Source organism: Grampus griseus, assembly GCF_964374135.1.
Source record: "Grampus griseus genome assembly, chromosome: 11".
NCBI classification, from domain to species: Eukaryota; Metazoa; Chordata; class Mammalia; order Artiodactyla; family Delphinidae; genus Grampus; species Grampus griseus.
Genome location: NC_139005.1, coordinates 47,196,148 through 47,217,253, shown reverse-complemented (window position 1 = coordinate 47,217,253; position 21,106 = coordinate 47,196,148). Strand labels below are relative to the sequence as shown.

Genomic DNA, 21,106 nt, shown 5'->3' with positions numbered 1-21,106 from the left:
CCCCGGGGCGTGGAGGCGTAGCGCAAGAACTTGAAAATAGGAAAGAAGTGAAAGAAGGTCACTTATAAATGAATCAGTTTTAGTTTCTCAAATTATTTAATTCTTCAAAATAGGATTTAGTTATTTGACAATACATAATGCTAGGGATAATGGTAATACCAGTCTTGGTTTTGTTTCTTCTACCTTTACATTTCCCCGCTGTCTAGAACATGTTTTGGGGGAAGTTGGAAAGAAGGGCTGGAAATGAACATTTACGTTGGTTCCTCTAATGTTTTTAAAGTTGAAGTAGTACTTAGAGGAAAAGAAACAATCCAGGAGAAAAAAGGGGGGGCTTAGATTTGAGAATTCATATTCCAGCTTTTCTGTCCATTTAACTGACCCACCCCCCTTTCCTGCTCCAAAAAAGTGAACAAGATAAAATGTTGCATTAACCTTAGATAAAAATATAACTTCTTAGAAGCTTTTCTTGTTTGTTCTAGAAATTAAATCATTTCTAAAAAGCCAAGATAATTTAGTTGAAGTAAGTGGAATTTTGAAGTCCAAGGGACAAAGAATCAAAATGGCAATATGGTAGTAATAATCATTATAATTACTTATTTATCAAGTGCTTATCATTGTCAGGCACTGTTCTAAGTACTTATATGGATTTTCTCAATACAGTAGCCGTATGAGATTTGTTGACTGGAAAAAATGCACAACATGAGAGCTGTGAGTTGTTTTATTTGGAGCAAAATGAAGTCTATAGCCCAGGAAACAGCGTTTCAGAAAGCTCGGAGAAAGCGCTCTGAAGAGGCAAGGGGGAAGGTCAGTATATATGTGATTTTGGTGAAGGCGGGGTACATGCAGTCAAGCACACATTTTTGCAGAAGGTTTCTGCTAGTCGTGAGGAGCAGACGTCACCATAAAAGACTTTAGTGCTTTTCTAGATACGAGGAGATGCAAAAATCAGGCTCATAAAATCTTCTCCTGAAAATATCTATCTGAAGGCCTGTTCTGCCAGTTTTTCCCAGAGCACAGAGTGCCTCATTCCTGATCTCCACCCTGAACTCCTTTCAGGGGGTGTTGAAGGTCAGCAGCTGCAGCAGGCAGCTCACGACTCAATCTTGTAGAGGTAGGTGGCAAGTGACCATTTGTAGCTGGTAGATTATTCACATTTTACAAATTTGGAAACAAATTAAGTATTTGGCTGAATTCACATTGCCTTACTTCTGCCACAGCTAGTCTGTAGGCTTGAATTTTAGTTTCTGCAGTTACAGAATAGTAATAATATCAACTTTTTATGGCTGTCAGAAGATTTAGGTGAAATGATATATGTGAAGTTGATGGTAGATAATATGAGATGAATAAATGGTGGCCATTATTAGTAACATCAGAAAGTTTGGAAGACGGTATTACAGAGAAAGGGGTAGTTTGGAAACTAAGGAACGAAGACAGAAACTCCAGGAAGAACTTTAGACTTCTTTTAAGGAAGAAATCTGTAAATTGACACTTGTATAAGATATAATAGACTTTTGATAATGATGGAATGTCTAGCAGTGACTATAAATGCTTCATTTTCATTACAAAAAAGAATGTTAAATTTTAAAAAGAAACACACTTAAGATACACACTTGAAAGTCATGTTCTTGAGTGTTCGCTACTGACATTTTTCTCATTCATGCATCATTTTTATTTTACTTCAAAGAAGAGAAAGAAGGAGAAAGACCATATATTTCCTGAATTTTGACCCTACTCTCCCTTTTCCTTCTCTTTGATTTTTCTTTTTTGTCCTATATTTCTTTTTCGTCCTGTATTTTTCACAGCCTCATATTCTTGGCCTTTTTAACCTATTTACAAACTCCTAAACATCACTACCCATAGTATTATATCAGAACTGTAGCAAGTTGTCTTTTTAAGTCTTGTTTTTCCAACAATTAAAACTCTGGATCTAATTTATCTACTGCCCCAGTATTAGTATTTGGGTGTTCATTTCTAAATTGCCTTGTTGCTATGGCTAGACATGCTATGTAAATATTTGCTTGGCTTAGAAAGGAATCTGAAAAGAGAATTAGGTGGGAATAAATCCAGTCAGTTTCTCCTATGACTTGCAGTCTTAATATTCTTCAGAAATTGAGGGAAAAAATACAATTTAGGGGAAAAGCAAATCATATGATCAGAACTTGAAATTTTTATGGTAAAATTTCTGCCTTGATTTCTACTCATAGATGAAATAACAATGGGAGAAACAAAAGATAACAATATACTAAATATTCCAGCAACTCTTGTTCCATAAATAAGTGAACTAGTGAATATATGCATAACATACAAATTAATAAAGCCCTAACTCATATTACACACCCACAGCCTTATTTCCAGTTTCTCTGCCCTTTCATTCCTCAGCCATGCCATGTCTTTTCTCATTCCCCACCCTCTTCTCTGTATTAAACGTGTCCTTCAAGGCCCAGCATAAATGTCATCACCTCTGTAGCATTTCAAGGATTCCTTCAATAAGAATTAATTCCCATGTTCCTATAGTACATGGTGTATGTCTGTTTTGGGGGATTTTCTTCTGCTTCACAGTATGGCAATATTGTAATTTTTTTGTCTCCCCTATCTTTTAGGCTGTTGGAGGGTAGCAATGACGTTTTACTCCTCCCTGTAATCTTCCAGCATCCAGCACAAATTCCTGTAGATAGAAAGTAATCAATAATGTTTGCCCAAGGGAGGAAAGAGATGACAGTGTGAGTTTTTTGCAACAGATATGTAGTAGAGGCTGCTGGCACTAATAGTATCCATGATCTGCATGTCACTACATTTCCTGGCTTCTCTTACAGTTATATTGGGGCCATGTGACAAGTTCTAACTAATAGAGTATGAATGAAAGCAACTTACGTTATTTCTGGCTGAAGGGCGTTAAGAACCAGTAATTCTCCTTTATCCCTGCCTTTCCTGCTCTAATAGCCTCATGTTTCATATGGAGTCACTATAACATGGAGTCACTAAAAGATAAAGAAAGGCTGCTTGTCTTGCACTGGACTCTGTGTGAGCAAGAAACCGTTATTGTGTTTAGCCACTGAGATTTCAGAATTTATTTGTCATGAGAACATAGCCTAGCCTATTCTGACCAATACAAGATGTTATTTAATAAGATTATAAATCATAATGGCATAACAACCCAATGAAACATTGAGCTTACGAGAATGCTCTAATGTGTTCTTAAGTCAAGGCTAAAAATACATATCCTCACAACCCGAACTTAACATATAACAGCCTTTTCTTGGCAAGACTCTGTGAGACCAAAGCATGGGTATGTGTGTGTGTGTTAACTACACACAATAGATTGGTTTTAACTAAGGACAAAAGACCAAATGTCCCAGTATTCCGCTCAGCCTGAGTGAAAATGAACGTGCACCTGCCATCCAGCATCTAGTGGCAGCATACTGTGACTGAGATTGTAGCTGGCTAGCAGCTGTGAATAAGATTGCTCTGACCTGGTTTCATACAATATACAAAATATGAAAGACATCACTCCACTGCTTCTAGATTTATATCTTGAGTGCACCGGATCAGCTACTTTGGAAATCTCTTCTATGGAAGCCTCCCATAGAATTGAGGAGAATGCAAACCTAGTCTCAGTTTTCAAAGAATAAAAAAAGGAAAAACAATCATGTTGGACATGGTTGTATGGGGTGCCTTTCAATAACTATACAAGAGCCCAGAGAGGTCTTTTGTCAAAAGAAATGACTCTTGAGGCTCCAAAAATCTCTCCGTGGATTCTGCATTTAAAGTCCTGTCCACTGGGATTTTTCTAATTTTACAATTTATTTAATGTTATCCATAAAGTAAACTTAATGAATTCTAATTATAAACCTAATTATAGATGCCTTCATCTGAGTATGTTAAGTATTCTGAAAGCATATAAAATTAAAAACTTGGATTAAAAATTTTTACAATAAACGATAAACTTTCCTAGCAGGGTCTTGTAAATAATGGCTTATAAGCATTTAATATTTAATGACTTTTATCAAATGAATGAATGATGAACGAATATGGTACCAAGGAACCTAGGTTTCAGTGCCTTTTCCTGTACATGTGGTCTTAGGTGGGTCTATTAACTTTAGCTTCACTTTTTAGAACTCCCTGGTACTTTCAAGCACTTCAAGGGCACAAAGATTTACAGATATTATGCACACTGTTAACAAATGAAGAAAATATTTATGTATGTTGAAGGTTTTTTTTCTAATTAACCAAAAATAACTGTTTACTGTAAATATTTTGGAGAGTAGTTTTGATCAAGATGCATAAGAATGCGACCACAAAGTTACCTGCTTAACTTGTAACCAGGTGTAACTTGCCCTGTGCCTGAACTGCCCTTGAAGGGTTAGTCATTGTTTGCATTTACATAATGCCTCGTAGGTCACAAGATAGTTTCAGGCTAAAATACTCTCAGCTGCCTGCTTCTCAGTAAGCTAGATTTTCAGCTGCCCTTACTTTGTTTTATTTGCCTAAAGTTAGAGCCATTTTGCCATTTTGCCTTCCATTCAGAGGCTCTTTTGCTGATTTGCATCTGCCAGGCATTGACTCAAACTGCTTATTTATTTTCTGCTGTTTCTCTGTATAATTCTAATTGATTTCTTACTGTTGGTTCATTTTTCTGGGAGTTTGTTGATTGTGATCTTGAATTATCACTTGTTATAAATTTTTTTCCCAAGAAATAATCTGTATAACATTTGTTATATGAAATGTGATGTAGGTTTCAAATCCAGCCCTGTGGTTTGTGCTGGAGCCTAGCAATGTAGGTGGTCAGCTGAAGTTTATTGATTCTGTATTTTTTTTTCCTTGATTCACCAGAATTTCATTTCTCAATGCATGTCCTGAGTCACGGAATTCAATCTTCATGAGTTTTATTCATTAGACGTACTTATTAAGCAACTATTACATGATAGGCACTGTGATAAGCTTTTGGGATGTAAGTAGTGGTTCTCTCAAGCAGACTATACACTATTTCTTTAATTTTCGTACTTATTATGATACTAATAATTTTTTTTCAATCTGAACTGGAATTTCAGTCTGAACTGGAATTGACTATCCTAGTTACAGTATTGAGTTGAAGGGTTATCCAGAGATTCAGAAACATGTTTCAAAAAGACATGTAGAGTTTTTTCCTCGGAAGCCTTTATGAAAGAGAATGAGCTTTCTTCCATGATGCCAAAGACTTCAAACAACAACTGTGGATTTCTCTGTTAATATACCAGCTTTATTTTATTTTAAATAAACTTTATTGACATATAAGTTACATTAAAATGCATGCATTTTAATTAGTGTACAGTTTGGTGAATTCTGACAAATTATTATATCCATTTAATCACCACTCTAATCAAGATATAGAGCATTTCCATCATCCCAGAAAGTTCCCTCATGCCATTTTTATTCAGTCCTCCCTGAAGCCCGGGCAATGGCTAATCTGGTTTTTATCATCATAGACCAGTTGGTTTTCCGTACTCTAAAATGGTATGTGAATAGAATGACATCATATCTATTCTTTTTTATTTGGCTTCTTTTATTCTGCATATTTATCTTTAATTCATCCATGTAGTTGTGTGTATGCATCAGTAGTTCTTCCTTTCCTTGTTGGTTAGTATTCTGTTGTGTGGAAATGCCACAATTTTTTTTATCAATTCACATGTTGAGGATATTTGGATTTTTATTATTTAAATACCTCTATGAATACTTAAATAAAAATATTTCTGTGGACATGTGTTATCATATCAAGTTTGATTTTTAATACATAAAATAAAAAATGTGTTAAAAAAGCAATACAATGTCTGAAATTAGTATTTCAGATACTAGGCATCTGAATAACTGGATATAGGCCTAGTTGGGCACTTTACTAATGCACTACTTTGGCAAAGACACAAATATGTTTAAAATTTACTTTCTTTGTAAGTAAAAAACTTGATTTGATTATTAAGAAGAGTCAACCAGATGATGTAATAAGTGGAATTGATTTCTAAATTGTAAAGCTTAACAAAAATGAAAGGTGGTATTATCATATACAAAATATGTACATATAAGGGCTTCCCTGGTGGCGCAGTGGTTGAGAGTCCGGCTGCCGATGCAGGGGACACGGGTTCGTGCCCCGGTCTGGGAAGATCCCACGTGCCGCGGAGCGGCTGGGCCCATGAGCCATGGCCGCTGAGCCTGCGCGTCCGAAGCCTGCGCGTCCAGAGCCTGTGCTCCGCAGCGGGAGAGGCCACAACAGTGAGAGGCCCGCGTACCGCAAAAAACAAACAAACAAAAACTGCTAAACAACAAATGGACCTGCTTATAGTTTTCCTTAGAAAAGTCAGGTCTGATATAGAGAGAAAGAGGTAGGTGGTTTGTTGTTTGTTTCTTGTTTTTTTTTTTGTTTTGTCTTCTGCCTTTGAAAATTTAATTCCATGTGGTAGACACAGTTGTGTTTCTTAGATCCCAGATGCAGCCCAGATGCAGAGAACGGGGTTAGCAGGAAGCCTCCACATGTCATCAACTTCAAGTTCTGCCTTAGCTGCAGGAAGTCACATTGTCTGATGTCACCTCCTGTTTTGGGTAGCCTGCATCTGGTGACCAAGGGTGGCAGATGTATTAAAACCCAGTCATTTTGATTTCCTCTGCTGCCCAGTCATGCTAATTCCCCTTTCCCTTCTTACATGTTGACTGCTGATAAATATGTTGCACCTTAAACTTCTCAGAGTCTGCTTTTAGGTAATCCAACCTTTGAAAGTTGGTACCAGGAAGGATCTGAGAAAACAGGTGTAACTACAGACTCTTAGACCTGCATTATTCATCACCTGGCTGGAGGACCCCAACACAGACAGCTTATGGAACAATGTGGTGGTTCATTTATTAAAACTTTTCAGCAGTGTTGGAAGGCATACCAGTGGAAGCTCTGCACTAGTGAAAGTGAAGTATCAGATTATTTAGATGTATGGAGTAACTGGTATCTTAAGGATTACAGGACTATACCCCCAAAGCAGCCACAAGACTTAGCCAGTGGAGCTGGTATAGTACTTGTATCACTGGATACTAAGAACGCTTAATCAAGGGGGTCAAAACTTAAAATTAGATAGGAAAGAGTTGATTAACTTGGCAGTGTTTCTCCTGATACGGGATTTAACACACTGGCAACTACCCCCAGGAGATGATGTGAACTCTCTACTAGAAAGGCTCCTAGAAAAACACAGAAAAAGCAGTAGCCCACAGATGAGTGTGTTAGTCAGGTTCTCCAGAGAAGCAGTATGTGTCTCTCTCTATATATAGATGTAGATATGGATATAGATACAGATGGCTATAATTTTAAGAAATCTACTGATTTAAATGTTTGGCATTTAAAAAATACTTTCACAGCAACATCTAGACTGGCATTTGATCAAACAACTGGCTCCCGTAGCCCAGTCAAGTTGACACACAGAATTAACCATCACGATGAGCAAAGCTGAAATGCCAGAATTTCCATGGCAGATGGTGAAGGAAATCATTAAAAGCTCAGGGAAGTGCCTATGCAGGAATGTAGATGTTATATACTACCAAAAGACTCACCAATTATTGTATTCTATAGGGAGACCCACAGAGCACAGTATTCAACAAGGCCATAAGGAATGTGCTGGTGCAAGGGGCACCAGCATCACTAGAATGTTCAGTGGTGGCTCTCCTCTGTAGTTTAGACAAGGCAGTTACAGAACTTGGCTCACTGATAACAATGGGGCTGAAAAGGCCTCAAAACAATGTAATTCAGATAGCAGTGCTTAACTACCAAAAATCAGCATACAAAGACTATTGCAATGACTAATTAACTTGGTGTGGCATCCTAGGGGGGCTCATCCGCAGAAAGCTATTCAGATGATTCACAGAACATGACATACAAAAGGGCATAATAGATGGACAGCTGACAAAGGCACTACTCGTCTTGAGCCAGCAGAAGAAATCAAAGTTGGATTACTGGGTGGGGAGGCGGAGGGAAGTCACCCCACTAAAAAAAAATCATAAGTCTTAGCCCTGTTTCCAGACCTGAGCCAGTTTTTAAAACTGGAACACTTTGACTACAGAGATGGCTGGTTCTTAGGAGAAACAACCCTGCAACAACATGACAATTGTATTTGAATGATTCCCCAGGTCTTTCCCCAAAGGAACGCGGGAAAGGGGAAACCTAGATATTATGCAGACTGAAGGACAGAGTGAATGAGTGGACGTTGACAACTAAAAACCCGAAGTATCATCATGCCCCTTCCTAGAATTTGGACACGTGAGCTCCAGATAATAAATGGAGTATTGCCAAGATCCAGCTTATAGTGAGTTCACTAAGTTAATGGATTCATTCAGTGGTCATTTCTGATCCAAGATTTTAACACTGGACAGTTGGAGCAACTCCCACATTGGATCCTTGGTCTTTGAGGTAAAGAGAAGACTCTAACTGAATATCAGTTGTGGCTCCAGGCCCAACTGCCATGAGAGGGGCTGTCATTTGTCTCACTGACCTCCCACTTCTAAGAGATGCCTCAGGGGAGGGACCCAGCAGAATCCAGCTCGACTAGGAGCTGCTACTTGAACAAATATGGAGAAGTAGATGCCCGTGGTACAAAGGGTGAACTGTGACAGATGTGAAGATTATACCACCCAGAGGCTCTTCAGAGACCGTCTTGCTGTGGGGATGCCATCACCAGACAGCCTCCCAGTGTCAGTTTCTTCAGAGTTGCCTCAGCTGCAGCAAACTGCTTCACCTGCACCTAAAGACTGATCAAGGCAGGGACGGGTGGAAAAGCCTGGCCATTTGGACCACTGGACATGTTAGGCAGCCTGGTGTTGGTGGACCTACCTGTTTACTGTCACATTTGGTTAAGGAAGGATCAGTAGATGTCCATGGTGATCACCCGAGTTCTCTCTGGAGCTCCATGCTGAATTGGCCAAGTTTTTGTTGGGTCCATCACAACTGAATTTCTTGCTACCCAATCTTGCTTATCCCTTTTCCCCTTCTCTAATAAACACGTTACTCACTAAATGCAGTGGTGGCATTTACTTCTGGAGCACCTAACCTATGACATACCAGTTTATAAAGGCAAACTGGGCACAATCTTTTATTTCTGCCTCAGGAGCCACATTCAAGACACAGAATTGTGTGAAATTCCTGCACATAAAGAATACACAGTCTCACCAAGCCAGCAATTGAAAAGTCAAGTTAATATGCAATTTCCCATCCCTTTCCTCTTTTGAAACTCTGGTCATCTCTTAATCCACATGCTATAATTTAAAATTGTTGTGAATTAAATCACTCACATAATTTTTTTTTTTACTTCTACTAGCATGCTCATCTTTCTAAGTGAATAATATTTGTTCTTAACTTTTTAAATTCAAGTTTAATGAAGTATAATTTACCTCCAGGAAAATTTACCCTTTTTAGGCAAATAGTCTTATGAATTTTGACAGACGTGTACAGTCCTGTAACTCACACCAGAATCAAGTCATCAATCCACTTCTTGCATTCCCAGTCCCTGGCAACTACCGATTTGGGTTTTGGTTTTGTACCTTTTAACTGTTTTCTTTTTTCTTCTTGTAACTTCTCACTTTGTGCATCCATTCTTCTCCCAAGCGAAGGATCATCTTTTTTTTTTTTTTTTTTTGCTTTGTGCGGGCCTCTCACTGTTGTGGCCTCTCCCGTTGCGGAGCACAGGCTCCGGACGTGCAGGCTCAGCGGCCATGGCTCACGGGCCCAGCTGCTCCACGTCATGTGTGATCTTCCGGGACCGGGGCACGAACCTGTGTCCCCAGCATCGGCAGGCGGACTCTCAACCACTGCACCACCAGAGAAGCCCTGGGGTTTTATCTTTTTCCTTCGTCTGAAACATATTCCTTTTCTGTCTCATTTTGTCTAGATTTCTATTTTTATTTTTATGTATGTGGAGGGTTAGTTATGTTTCTTAACCTTGGAGAAGTGGCCCTCTGTAGGTGATGTCCTATGTGTCCCAGCACCGCACTCCCCTCTCGTCTCCCAAGGGCCAGGGACCAGCTGGCCCCAGGGGAGGCTCTGATCTGCGTTTGCGGACTTGTTCCACAGGCTACCGCTTGGTAGTATTCTTGCTTCTGGTGTCTGCCCCCTGGTGGGTGAGGCTGGTCTAAGATGCTGGGCCGGCTTCGTGGAGGGAGGGGCCAGTGGGTGGAACTGAGTCTTAGCCCTCTGATAGGCAGGGCCGTGCCTAGGGGCGTGCCCAGAAGCAGCTGTGGTCTTTTTAGTCTTTAGGCAGCCAGTCAGTAGATGGTTTGGGCCGTGTTCCTGTCGGTTGGTTGTTTAGCATGAGGCAGCCCAGCACTGGAGCCTACAGGCTGTTGGGTGAGGATAGGTCTTGTTGCCAAAATAGCGACTTCCAGAAGACCTCAAGCTGATGAATATTCCCCCAGTACCTCCACCACCAGTGTCATTGTTCCCACAGTGAGCCACAGCCGCCGCCCTCCTGCCTCCCCGGAGACCCTCCAAGACCAGCAGGTAGGTCCAGCCCAGGCTTCTGTAAAGTCACTGCTTTTGCCCTGAGACCTTGTGTGTGCCCTCCAAGAGTAGAGTATCTGTTTCTCCCAGCTCTGGGGGGCTCCTGCACTCAAGCCCCACTGGCCTTCAAAGCCAAATGCTCTGGGGGCTCCTCCTCCCAATGCCAGAACCCCAGGCTGGGGAACGTGACATGGGGCTCAGAACGCTCACTCCTGCAGGAGAGCTTCTGCGATATAATTGTTCTCCAGTTTGTGGGTCAACCAGCTGGGTGGTATGGGATTTGATTATATCGTAAATACACCCCCTCCTACCGTCTCGCTGGGTTTCTTTATGCCTTTGGATGTAGAATATCTTTCTTGGTAGGTTCCAGTCTTTTTTACTGATGGTTGTTCAGCAGTTAGTTGTGATTTGGGTGTGCTCATGAGAGCAGGTGAGCTCAACTTCCTTTTACTCATTTTATCTTGATAAAATTTGCAACATTTTTCCTTTCTTTTGACACTTTATCCTCTTTCACCATCATGCCCGGAATTTTAGGCTGATTCCAATTCAGTGTCAACAGGGCAAACCCTCAGGAAACGGCTCCCTTGCATTTTCTGGAACATCTTATACTCACCTGAAGGGCATTTCTGCTGCTGCATGACATGATGTGCTAATCCCGCTTCCATATTACCTAGCTCTGGGGCTTTATCTTCTGCCTTTTCCAATCAGTCAAGCTAGCTCCTCCTTTCTCAGAGTTCATTGCTTTAAGGTTCTCAAAGATTCCCCACTTGAACTGAGTAATCACATAGAGGCTCCAGGACTCATGAAATCAAATGAGTTTATGTTTATATATCACCTACTTTCTTCCTATAACTTTTAGATTTAAATGGCTTTCTGCTTCATTAAACAGTAAGTCCATTTAATAGGAAACATCTTTACTACTAGAACTTGAACTGAAAAATTATAAAGGATAAAAAGTTTATTTTTATATAATAGGAACTAATCCTAATTCAAGACTTCATCAAGCTACACCTGGATGATTAAAATACTCTTCAAAATGATTGCCCTATCTCTAATGTTATTCCACCTTCAGCATTTTATCCTTTGCAAAGGCATCAGTATTATCTTTCTTCCTGTTAAAATCTTCCAATGAAAGTGAAGGATTAGAAAGAGAAGGTTAGAGAGAAACCACCTGTGCAACATTTTAAATGGTATGCAGATTGACTTAAAGCAATACCTCTGTTCCCCACCAAATGTAATACAAGAGCTTTTCTTTTGGGAAGCCCTTCCAAGGAAAAAATATAGACATACAATGTTTGCAATTCCATTATAGCAACAATTTGTAGTTCATATAATATTTTCCCAGCCAGCCAGAAATAAATATAATAGGAGAGTGTTACTTGGAGATTAGGGAAATCATATGTTCTTGTACCTTTCCATAGTCTGAGAAAAGAAGTCCAAGTATGCAGTACTATTTGCCTTATTGAGTCATAACATCCTTCATTAAGTGTTTCCACATAAGAATCCAAGGAGGGCAATCTACAAAGGCTATAATTCAGGGCTGGATGAAAATAATTATCCGCTACTATTTCATAGAAAATATTTGGTTTTCTTGTTGCTATTAAGAACAACAAACAGCTCATAAACCCATTCATTCTCAGTCCCAACTGATTTAATTTGAACAATTATGCTTAATATTTCTTATTTTCGTTTTCTAAATTACAAATATAATTAGTCTTAATCTTGAGTTTTGATGTATTATTCCTTTTACAGATGGAAATGTTGCAATATTCTGGGTAAATTTTGAAACAAAACTGTCCCTTTGTCTTTCCTATCTGATATGATCTCATGAACATAATTTTTATATTTACAAGGATAAACTACTGGGTAATAGTTGACAGCTGTTCCTTACAATTTAAAACGTGAATGGATGACTAATCAACACACCTGAACGTAGAAATACTTGATTGCAATTATTTTAAAACACTTCACCTGTGACTTAAAATAGGCAAGGCCTCTTCTGTGCTTGTTACCAGCCAGATCTGTATGTAATCTCACAAACAGAATCAATAATTCGACAAACATCTGCTGAGGGTTTATGTGCAATAAAAACGGAAACAATAGGTATTTCATGAGTGCTCACTATGTATCAGGAACTAGGTTGCAATGTTTATATTATCTATTAATCTTCATAACAAACACAAGAGAAAGACTTTTTCTTCATTTTGCGAGCAAGGAGACGGAAACGTGAATTTTAGGACTGTGCTCAAGTCATACAACAACTCAGTAACATCCACTCTACTCAAGTCTGTCTGATTCTAGGGTTTGTGCTGTACTATAGCCCAGCACGCTATAGTACTATGCTCTTTTAGGCCGTAGGTACAAAGATGAATGAGAAGTGGTCCTTACCTCAGAGAATTTAGTATATAATCTAGTTAGAACATGTATATAAATAATTATAACTCAAGGTGGAAAGAAACGACCAACAGAAGAGTCCAGGTTAAGCAGTATAGCAATTCAGGCTGGGAGTGGGAGGACGGTGGAGCAATTTCTGGTGGTTGAAAGAATCTAGGGCTTCTTGTGGGAGAGAAAAGTAGCAGAGTACAGTACAGTAATTACAAGCATGAACTACTTGAATTCAAATCCAAGCTCTGCTACTTATTAGCTGCATGATCTTGGGTGTCTTGTAGGGGTTCGATTTCTTCATCTGCAAAATGTAGGTGATAACAATTGTTTTATAGGGTCAATTGTGAAAACTGGAAGAGCCAATATTTATAAAGCAAGTAGAATCATGCCTGGCACATAATATTTGTCTATTTGTTTTTAAAAATTTTTGAACAGGAACTTAAAAAACAGGAAGAAAATTTCCTTTTAACATGAAGAAAAATGAAATGAGGTAGGAATTAGCAATTTTTGTGAATTTAGAGCCTTCAAGTCACTATGGAAGTGATTTAAATTTTAAAGTAAAATTCTGTGACTCAGAGAGGTAATATTTGCATCTAAATTCATAGCACACATATGACAAAACTAGTTCAAATTCATAACATTTGAGTGATAAACAAAATCAACTCTGAAGTTCCCTTTTCCTACCACTGCCTTTAAGCCTATTTCTTTCTTCATATTCTTCTGGTCATTAGGTCCTGCCATTTGTAACTCCATAATCTCTCCTGAATCTACCTTCTCTTCTCATTTCCAGCTGTCTCTGTCTTATTAAGGATTACCACTCCCTTTAAATTATTCCCATAACACTCTCTCTTCCCCCCTACACACACTACCCTCCCCCCGTTTCATTTTCATTTTAAAGAATATATTTGAATCTTTCAGTTCACAGGCCATATATTCAACAGTCTCATGATACCAGAACGAAATCCATGTTTAAAAAACAGAAGAACCTCCGTGTCTAATCCCTCACAGAATGATCCTGGCTTTCTGAGGGGGAATCATTCCACTCACTCTGCACTTTCTTGGCAGTCCAATATATCTGTTGTGCCCGCTCTCTGCTATCTTGACTGTTTTTATAACATGACATAATCCACTTTTCTAGTAGTCTCAGAATTCTGGAAAACAGGACGGGATACACCTGTGAAGGACTTACTGCAAAATGAGAAAATGGACACAGTGATCACAGCCTCCACAGCTTAGATGAAAGACTAGAAACTTAAAAGGAGGTTTGTTAAAGGAAGACTTTGTAAAAGTAGAGAATACTTTTGTTTTCCCTTTTCTGGCCTTTTAATTGTACACTATGAGAGTTTGGGGGAGTACTTTTGGGAGGGCTGGACGTAGGTTCTCAAATACTTGGAAATGTATGTGGACTTAGAAACAGTGAAACCCATACCTACTTCCTGCCTGCAGAAGTCTGAAGCTGGAGCTGGTGAAGGAAACTTAGACAGCAGGGAAGAGAATGAAAGAGTGCTAATTTCTGAAGCCGTACATCCACCATTTGGTAAACCAAAGATATATAAGCTCCCCCACAAGTCAATCAGATGCCAGGGAATGTACCTGGGCTTGAGTTGTCTCAAAGGGACCCCACTTAAGAAACTCTATGATGTAAATACCTCCAGGAGACAGAAGCTGAAGAAAGGTAGCAAGAAGTCAGCTGTGCATTTGCCCACATCAGGAAACAGTTCACACAGGGCTGGATTAAATAGCACTAACCAAGTAGAACTTTTGCCTACTTTCCTTCAATCCCTGCTCTGCTCCAGGCAGTGCAAATAGCAGAAAAGTAAGTGAAGGAAAACCAGATCAATTACTTCTTTGCCAGAACAGGTCCCCAGGCAAAAAAGATAAGCCTACATTGAAGGACGAGAAGAAACTTTAACTTGAATGAGATGGATGTTTAATATAAAACAGAATCAGACTTCTTAATTCTTGAAAGTGGTGGCTAAATGTGGGATCTTCCAGAGATGTCCTTAACAGGGAGAGTAAATCTGATTTGGTGTATTTGAAGAGAGAAATAAGAAATATGAAACAATGTGTTGTTTGTCCCATCACGTTTTGCTCATTTAATAAACCATTTGTTTATAGAATCCTTCCCAGCAGCATCTAAACTTGCTTTAAACCCTACCATTTAGAAAAAGAACCAAAGGAAAATACTCATTAGATCCTACTTTTCTCTACACAATGCTTAAACTTTTTTGCAATGCAAACCTTTGCAGAAGTTATTCATCCTACCCGGGTCTACTACCTCTATCACATCACCTCCAATTATTCCTCGATAATGTGTACTCGCTTCTCACTTCCCCTTTCCGGAAGCAAGTTTTGATAACCTTCATTTTCTAACTCCATTGGATATTGTTCAGCTGTTTTATTTGATATCTCACTAGAATGTGACACCTGTAAACTCTCTCCTTGAAACTCTCTCTTCCATGGCTTCCATTACAATGCCCTCTCCTGTTTTTCCTCGAACTTCGTTGCCAGATATTTTCAGTCTTCTTGTAAGATCATCTTCTACAATTAGATGTTGTGCTTTCTTATGGTTGTCCCCAGGCCATCTTTTCATGTTATATATGCCTTTCTTCAGTAAACTTAGTAATATCTGCAAGTTTAGTTATCATCTATATGCCAATAATTTCCCAATTTATTTTAAGCCTATATGTTAACAACTGACTTGATATTTCCGTTTCAATATCTCAAATGCACTTCCAACTTCACATGGCCAGAGCTAAACCTGTGCTCTTTAGCCTCTAATCTGTGTCTCTCCCAAGGTTCCGTATTTCTTCAAATGGTAACACTATTCATTCAGTCCTATAAGCCACAAATAATTGTCTTCTCTAACATCTGCCTCTTGGTCAACCTCCATAATCACTCTTTAATCTACACACGTTCTCTGTCTCCAGTAGAATTTGCTCTATTTCATATTTTTCCTACGTCATGTCAATTCAAGTCCCCTGGCTGATCTCCACACTTCTACACTTGCCCTCCTCAGGCCTACTTTCCATATGAAAGCCAAAAGATTTTTTAAAACTATGATCAGGTTATGCACTACCCTGCATAAATCTCTTCATGGCTTCCATTTCACTTAGAATATATATATATATATATATATATATATATATTTATTTATTTATTTATTTATTTAAAACTATTAGTATGTCTTTTGCACAGATGGCTAATTCCCTACCCAATATCTATTCTCCCCATTTTCCTTAATAACAGAACCCTATTTTATTTGGTGTGGTAGCAATATGCTCAGCTAAAAACTACAATTTCTAACCTTTCTTGCAACTAAGTGATACTGTGTCAATAAAATGTAAATGGAAGTTTTTTAGTCTGGGTCTTCTGTGAAGGCTCCTTAATAGGGTGTAGACATTTTTGTTCTTTCCTCGTTCTTCCTTTATCTTACCTGGAATGTGGACCAGATGGCTGAGGTTTAAGAAGTCTTGTTGAATCATGAGATGACATGATAAGCTGTTACCTAGGAATGTTGAGACACAAATATAGAAGATAACTGTCAGATCAGGGCAGGGCTTCCTACCTTTGTACTTTTTTTTTTTTAATGAGAGAAAATTAAACCTGTATCTTTTTTTGAGCTCTTATTGTTTCTGACAAGGGATACTATCAGCTAAGTGCAATTGCTAATTGATACCATGATCCTACCCTACTCATTTAAAGTGGAATAATAATATGTCACCAAACTGGGACACTTAAGAGAGTGGAAAAGGACATTAATTACTAAGTATCATTATTAATTATTACTTATCTTAAACCTGGACTATTCTAGGCAACTGGGATATACGGTTATCCTACCTATAAAGTCCTATGTGGTATACCCTGCCTTCCCTCTTGCCACCTCCATCATGCTCAGTACACATCATTGATTATCTTTCACTTCTTGGACCATGTCAAGTTCTTTCCTATCTTGGGTCTGTACTGCCTCATTGTGCAGTTTGCTTCCTTCATCCTCCAGCCAACTCATCATTCAGATCTCAGCTCCAATATTGTCTCCTTACAGATCTAGACTAGTTTATTTTCCCTGTCCTACATGAATGTATCTTTCCTTCATAGTGCTTGTAGCACTGATCATATTAAACTATATGCTATGTGTTAATCTGATTAAGTTCTTCCTTCTCCCTAGATGGTAGGTTCATGAAGATACTGATGGTGTCATCATTTTTTTTTTTAAATCATTGGTATCTAACACAGAGCCTGACAAACACAGAATAATACATAATATATCTTGTGATTTTAACGAATGGTAGGTGGCATATTTCTATTCCCTAAATAATAATTTAGTATAGTCGCTCATATTTTCCCGGTGTTTTTGAAATTGCCCCTGTTTCATTGTGTAAATCTATGTTGTCATCTCTTCTCCATTCTCTGTTCACCTTGGTAATAAGAGATGTTACCAAGAGATAAAAAGATTCAAGAACACTTCATCACTGGATACTGGTAAACAGAGTAAATACCAGATGCTTAGAGTGGTTGACCTATATTTGAATGTGAATAAATTAAAGCAGGAAATTTGAAAATAATTCCGTAGCATCGACAATAAAATTGCAGTTTAATTTACTAAGTCTAGTCAAATGCATAAAACTAGTAGCCGCTTTATTTAAGGAAACTACAGGCATACCTCAGAGATACTGCAAATTTGATTCCAGACCACCGCAATAAAGCAAGTCACACGATTTTTTTGGTTTCCCCGTGCCTATAAAAGTTATGTTAACATATACTTATATGTCTATGCAGTGTGCATTGTGTCTAAAAAACAGTATATGTACCTTAATTGAAAAATACTTCATTGCTAAAAAACGCTAACGATCATCTGAGCATTCAGCGAGTTGTAATTTTTCCTGGTGCGGTCTTACGTCAAAGTTGATGGCTGCTGACTGATCAGGGTGGTGGTTGCTGAAGGGTGGGGTGGCCGTGGCAGTTTCTTAAAATAAGACAGCAGTGGAGCTTGCCACATTGATTGACTGGCTCTTCCTTTCATGAACGATCTCTCTGTACCATGCAATGCTGTTTTTTTTAATATAAATTTATTTATTTTTTTATTTTTGGCCGTGTTGGGTCTTTGTTGCTGCGTGCAGGCTTTCTCTCGTTGTGGCGAGCAGGGCCTACTCTTTGATGTGGTGCACGTGCTTCTCATTGTGGTGGCTTCTCTTGTGGAGCACGGGCTCTAGGCACGCGGGCTTCAGTAGTTGTGACACGCGGGCTCAGTAGTTGTGGCTCGTGGGCTCAGTAGTTGTGGAGCACGGGCTTAGTTGCTCCACGGCATATGGGATCTTCCTGGACCAGGGATTGGACCCATGTCCCCTGCATTGGCAGGCGGATTCTTAACCACTGTGCCACCAGGGAAGTCCTGCAATGCTATTTGATAACATTTTACTCAGAGTAGAATTTCTTTCAGAATTGGAGTCAATCCTCTCAAACCCTGCCACTGCTTTATCAACTAGGTTTATGTAATATTCTAAATCCTTTGTTGTCATTTCAATAATCTTCACAGCATCTTCACCAGGAGTATATTCCATCTCAAGAAACCACTTTCTTTGCTCCTCTGTAATAAGCAACTCCTCATCTGTTCAAGTTTTATCATGAAATTGTAGCAATTCAGTCACATCTCGGACCTCACTTCTAATTCTAGTTCTCTTACTATTTCCACCACATCTGCAGTTATTTCCTCTGCTGAAGTCTTGAACCCCTCAACATCATATGAGGGTTGGAATTAACTTCTTCCAAACTCCTGTTGCTAATGTTGCTATTTTGACCTCTTCCCATGAATCATAAATGTTCTTAATGGCATCTAGAATGGTGAACCTTTTCCTGAAAGTTTTCAGTTGACTTTGCCCAGATCCATCAAAGGAATCACTGTCTATGGTTGCTATAGCCTTATGAAATGTATTTCTTAAACAGTATTACTTGCAAGTTGAAATGACTCCTTGACCCACGGGCTGCAGAATGGATGTTGTGCTAAGCAACACTAATCTCATTGTACATCTCCATCAGAATTCTTGGATGACCAGGTGTGTTGTCAATGAGCAGGAATCTTTAGAAAGAAATCTTTTTGTGTGAGCAGTAGGTCTCAACAGTGGGCTTAAAATATTTAGTAAACCATGTTGTAAACAGATGCGCTGTTATCCAGGCTTTGTTTTTCCATTTACAGAGCACAGAGTAGATTTAGCATAATTCTTAAGGGCCCTAGGATTTCCAGAATGGTACATGAGCACTGGCTTCAATTTCAAGTCACCAGCTGTGTTAGCCCCTAACGAGAGTCAGTCTGTCCTTCGAAGCTTCGAAGCCAGGCATTTACTTTTCCTCTCTAGCTGTGAAAGTCCTACATGGCATCTTTCTTCCAATATAAGGCTGTTCTGTCTACATTGAAACTATGTTGGTTAGTGTGGCTACCTTCGTTAATTGACTGAGCTAGATCTGCTGGATAACTCGCTGCAGCTTCTACATCAGCACTTGCTGCTTCATCTTGCACTTTTATGTTACGGAGGCAGCTTTTTCCTTCCGCCTCATGAACCAAGCTCTGCTAGCTTCACACTTTTCCTCTGCAGCTTCCTCACCTCTCTCAGACTTCATAGATTGGAAGAGAGTTAGGGCCTTGCTCTGGATGAGGCTTTGGTTTAAGAGAATGGTTTGAAGTTGTCGATCTTCTACCCAGACTACTTAAACTTTCTCCATATAGCAATAAGGCTGTTTCGCTTTCCTATCACTAGTACGTTTAGTGGAGGAGCATTTTTAATTTCCTCCAAGATCTTTTCCTTTGCATTCACAACTTGGCTAACTGTTTGGCACAAGAGGTCCAGCTTTCAGCCTACTCAGATTTCAACATGCCTTCCTCACTAAGCTTAGTAATTTCTAGCTTTTGATTTAAAGTGAGAGATGTGAGAATCTTCCTTTCACGTGAACACTTAGAGGCCGTTGTAAGGTTATTAATTGGCCTAATTTCAATATTGTTGTGTCTCAGGGAACAGACAGGCCTTGAAGAGAAGGAGAGAGGCCAGGGAACAACTAGTCCATGGGTCAGTCAGAGCACATACATTTATTACGCTTGCCATCTTATGTGGGCACAGTTTGTGCCCCCCCCACCAGAATGATTGTAATAGTAACAGCAAAGATCACTGATCATCATAACAAGTAAAATAATAATAAAAAAGTTTAAATATTGCACTAATAACCAAAATGTGACACAGAGACACAAAGTGAGCGAATACTCTTAGAAAAATGGTGCTGATAGCCTTGCTTAATGCAGGGTTGACACAAAAATTCAAATTGTCAAAACCTCAGTATTTGCAAAGCGCAATAAAATGTGATATTCCTGTATATATAATTACAATTTGGTTTTTGGCAACCAGTTTCTTTTCCATGTGGAATTTGCAAAAGTTCACAACTTACAAATTATATCTGTGTTTACTTGTTTTGTCTTATTTTGCTTTTTATTTTTTTTTCTTGGTCTTCACCTGTATTCTTCTTAAGTGCTTCAAGATTGTTTATATTTTTATCTCAGCAAACCATTATCTGTGGTAATACTTCTGTCTTTTGTTTTATATTTTCCAGGAGACTTAGATATTCTAATCAAATACTCAATGTCCAATTATTTTCATTATACAAGAGTTTTCAGTTCTTATTATAAATTCTTATATTTTAACTTTAATTCTATATTTTACCTTTCTTTCTATTCATACCTCTGTTTGTCTCCTTGTTCAGTCACTGATGGGAATGCCATTCCTTTCCACTTGCACCTTCACATTCTCTTTTTTTTCCCCCCCAACGGATTTGCTGGTCCGTCTTCAGTGATTTCTTGCATAGTAGGATGAACTCCTTATCTAATAGAAGAATTAAAATGTATCTCTTAGTGGTGTGTTCTATTCACTTCATTTTAAAATAGGGATTCTTAACATTTTTGGTGTCATGAACAATTTGGGCATCCATTGAAACCTATGGAGCCCTTCTTTTTCAGGTTTAAATAAATAAAATTAAATGCATAGTGTTATTAAGGAAAAGTATTGTTTTGGAATATGTTTACCAAAATATTTAAAATCATCATACATTAATATATGTGCATGTGTTTGTTAACATATTGCATAGAATGGTATAGCATGGACCCGATAATTGCCATATTCCAAAGTTGTTATGGTCTTAAAGATATTTTAATATATCTGTAATAACTCATATCTGATATGAGTAATTCTC

At 38.7% G+C, this 21,106-nt stretch overlaps 1 long non-coding RNA gene across 1 annotated transcript in view; it reads left to right on the top strand.

Moving 5' to 3' along the window:
• Positions 1-665: 665 nt before the first annotated feature.
• Positions 666-21,106, top strand: part of LOC309830489 — a 141,548-nt gene continuing 121,107 nt past the window's right edge. Inside the window, exon 1 of the long non-coding RNA XR_014297488.1 lies at positions 666-804. This is a non-coding gene — a long non-coding RNA (uncharacterized lncRNA). The remainder of the gene's footprint in view (positions 805-21,106) is intronic.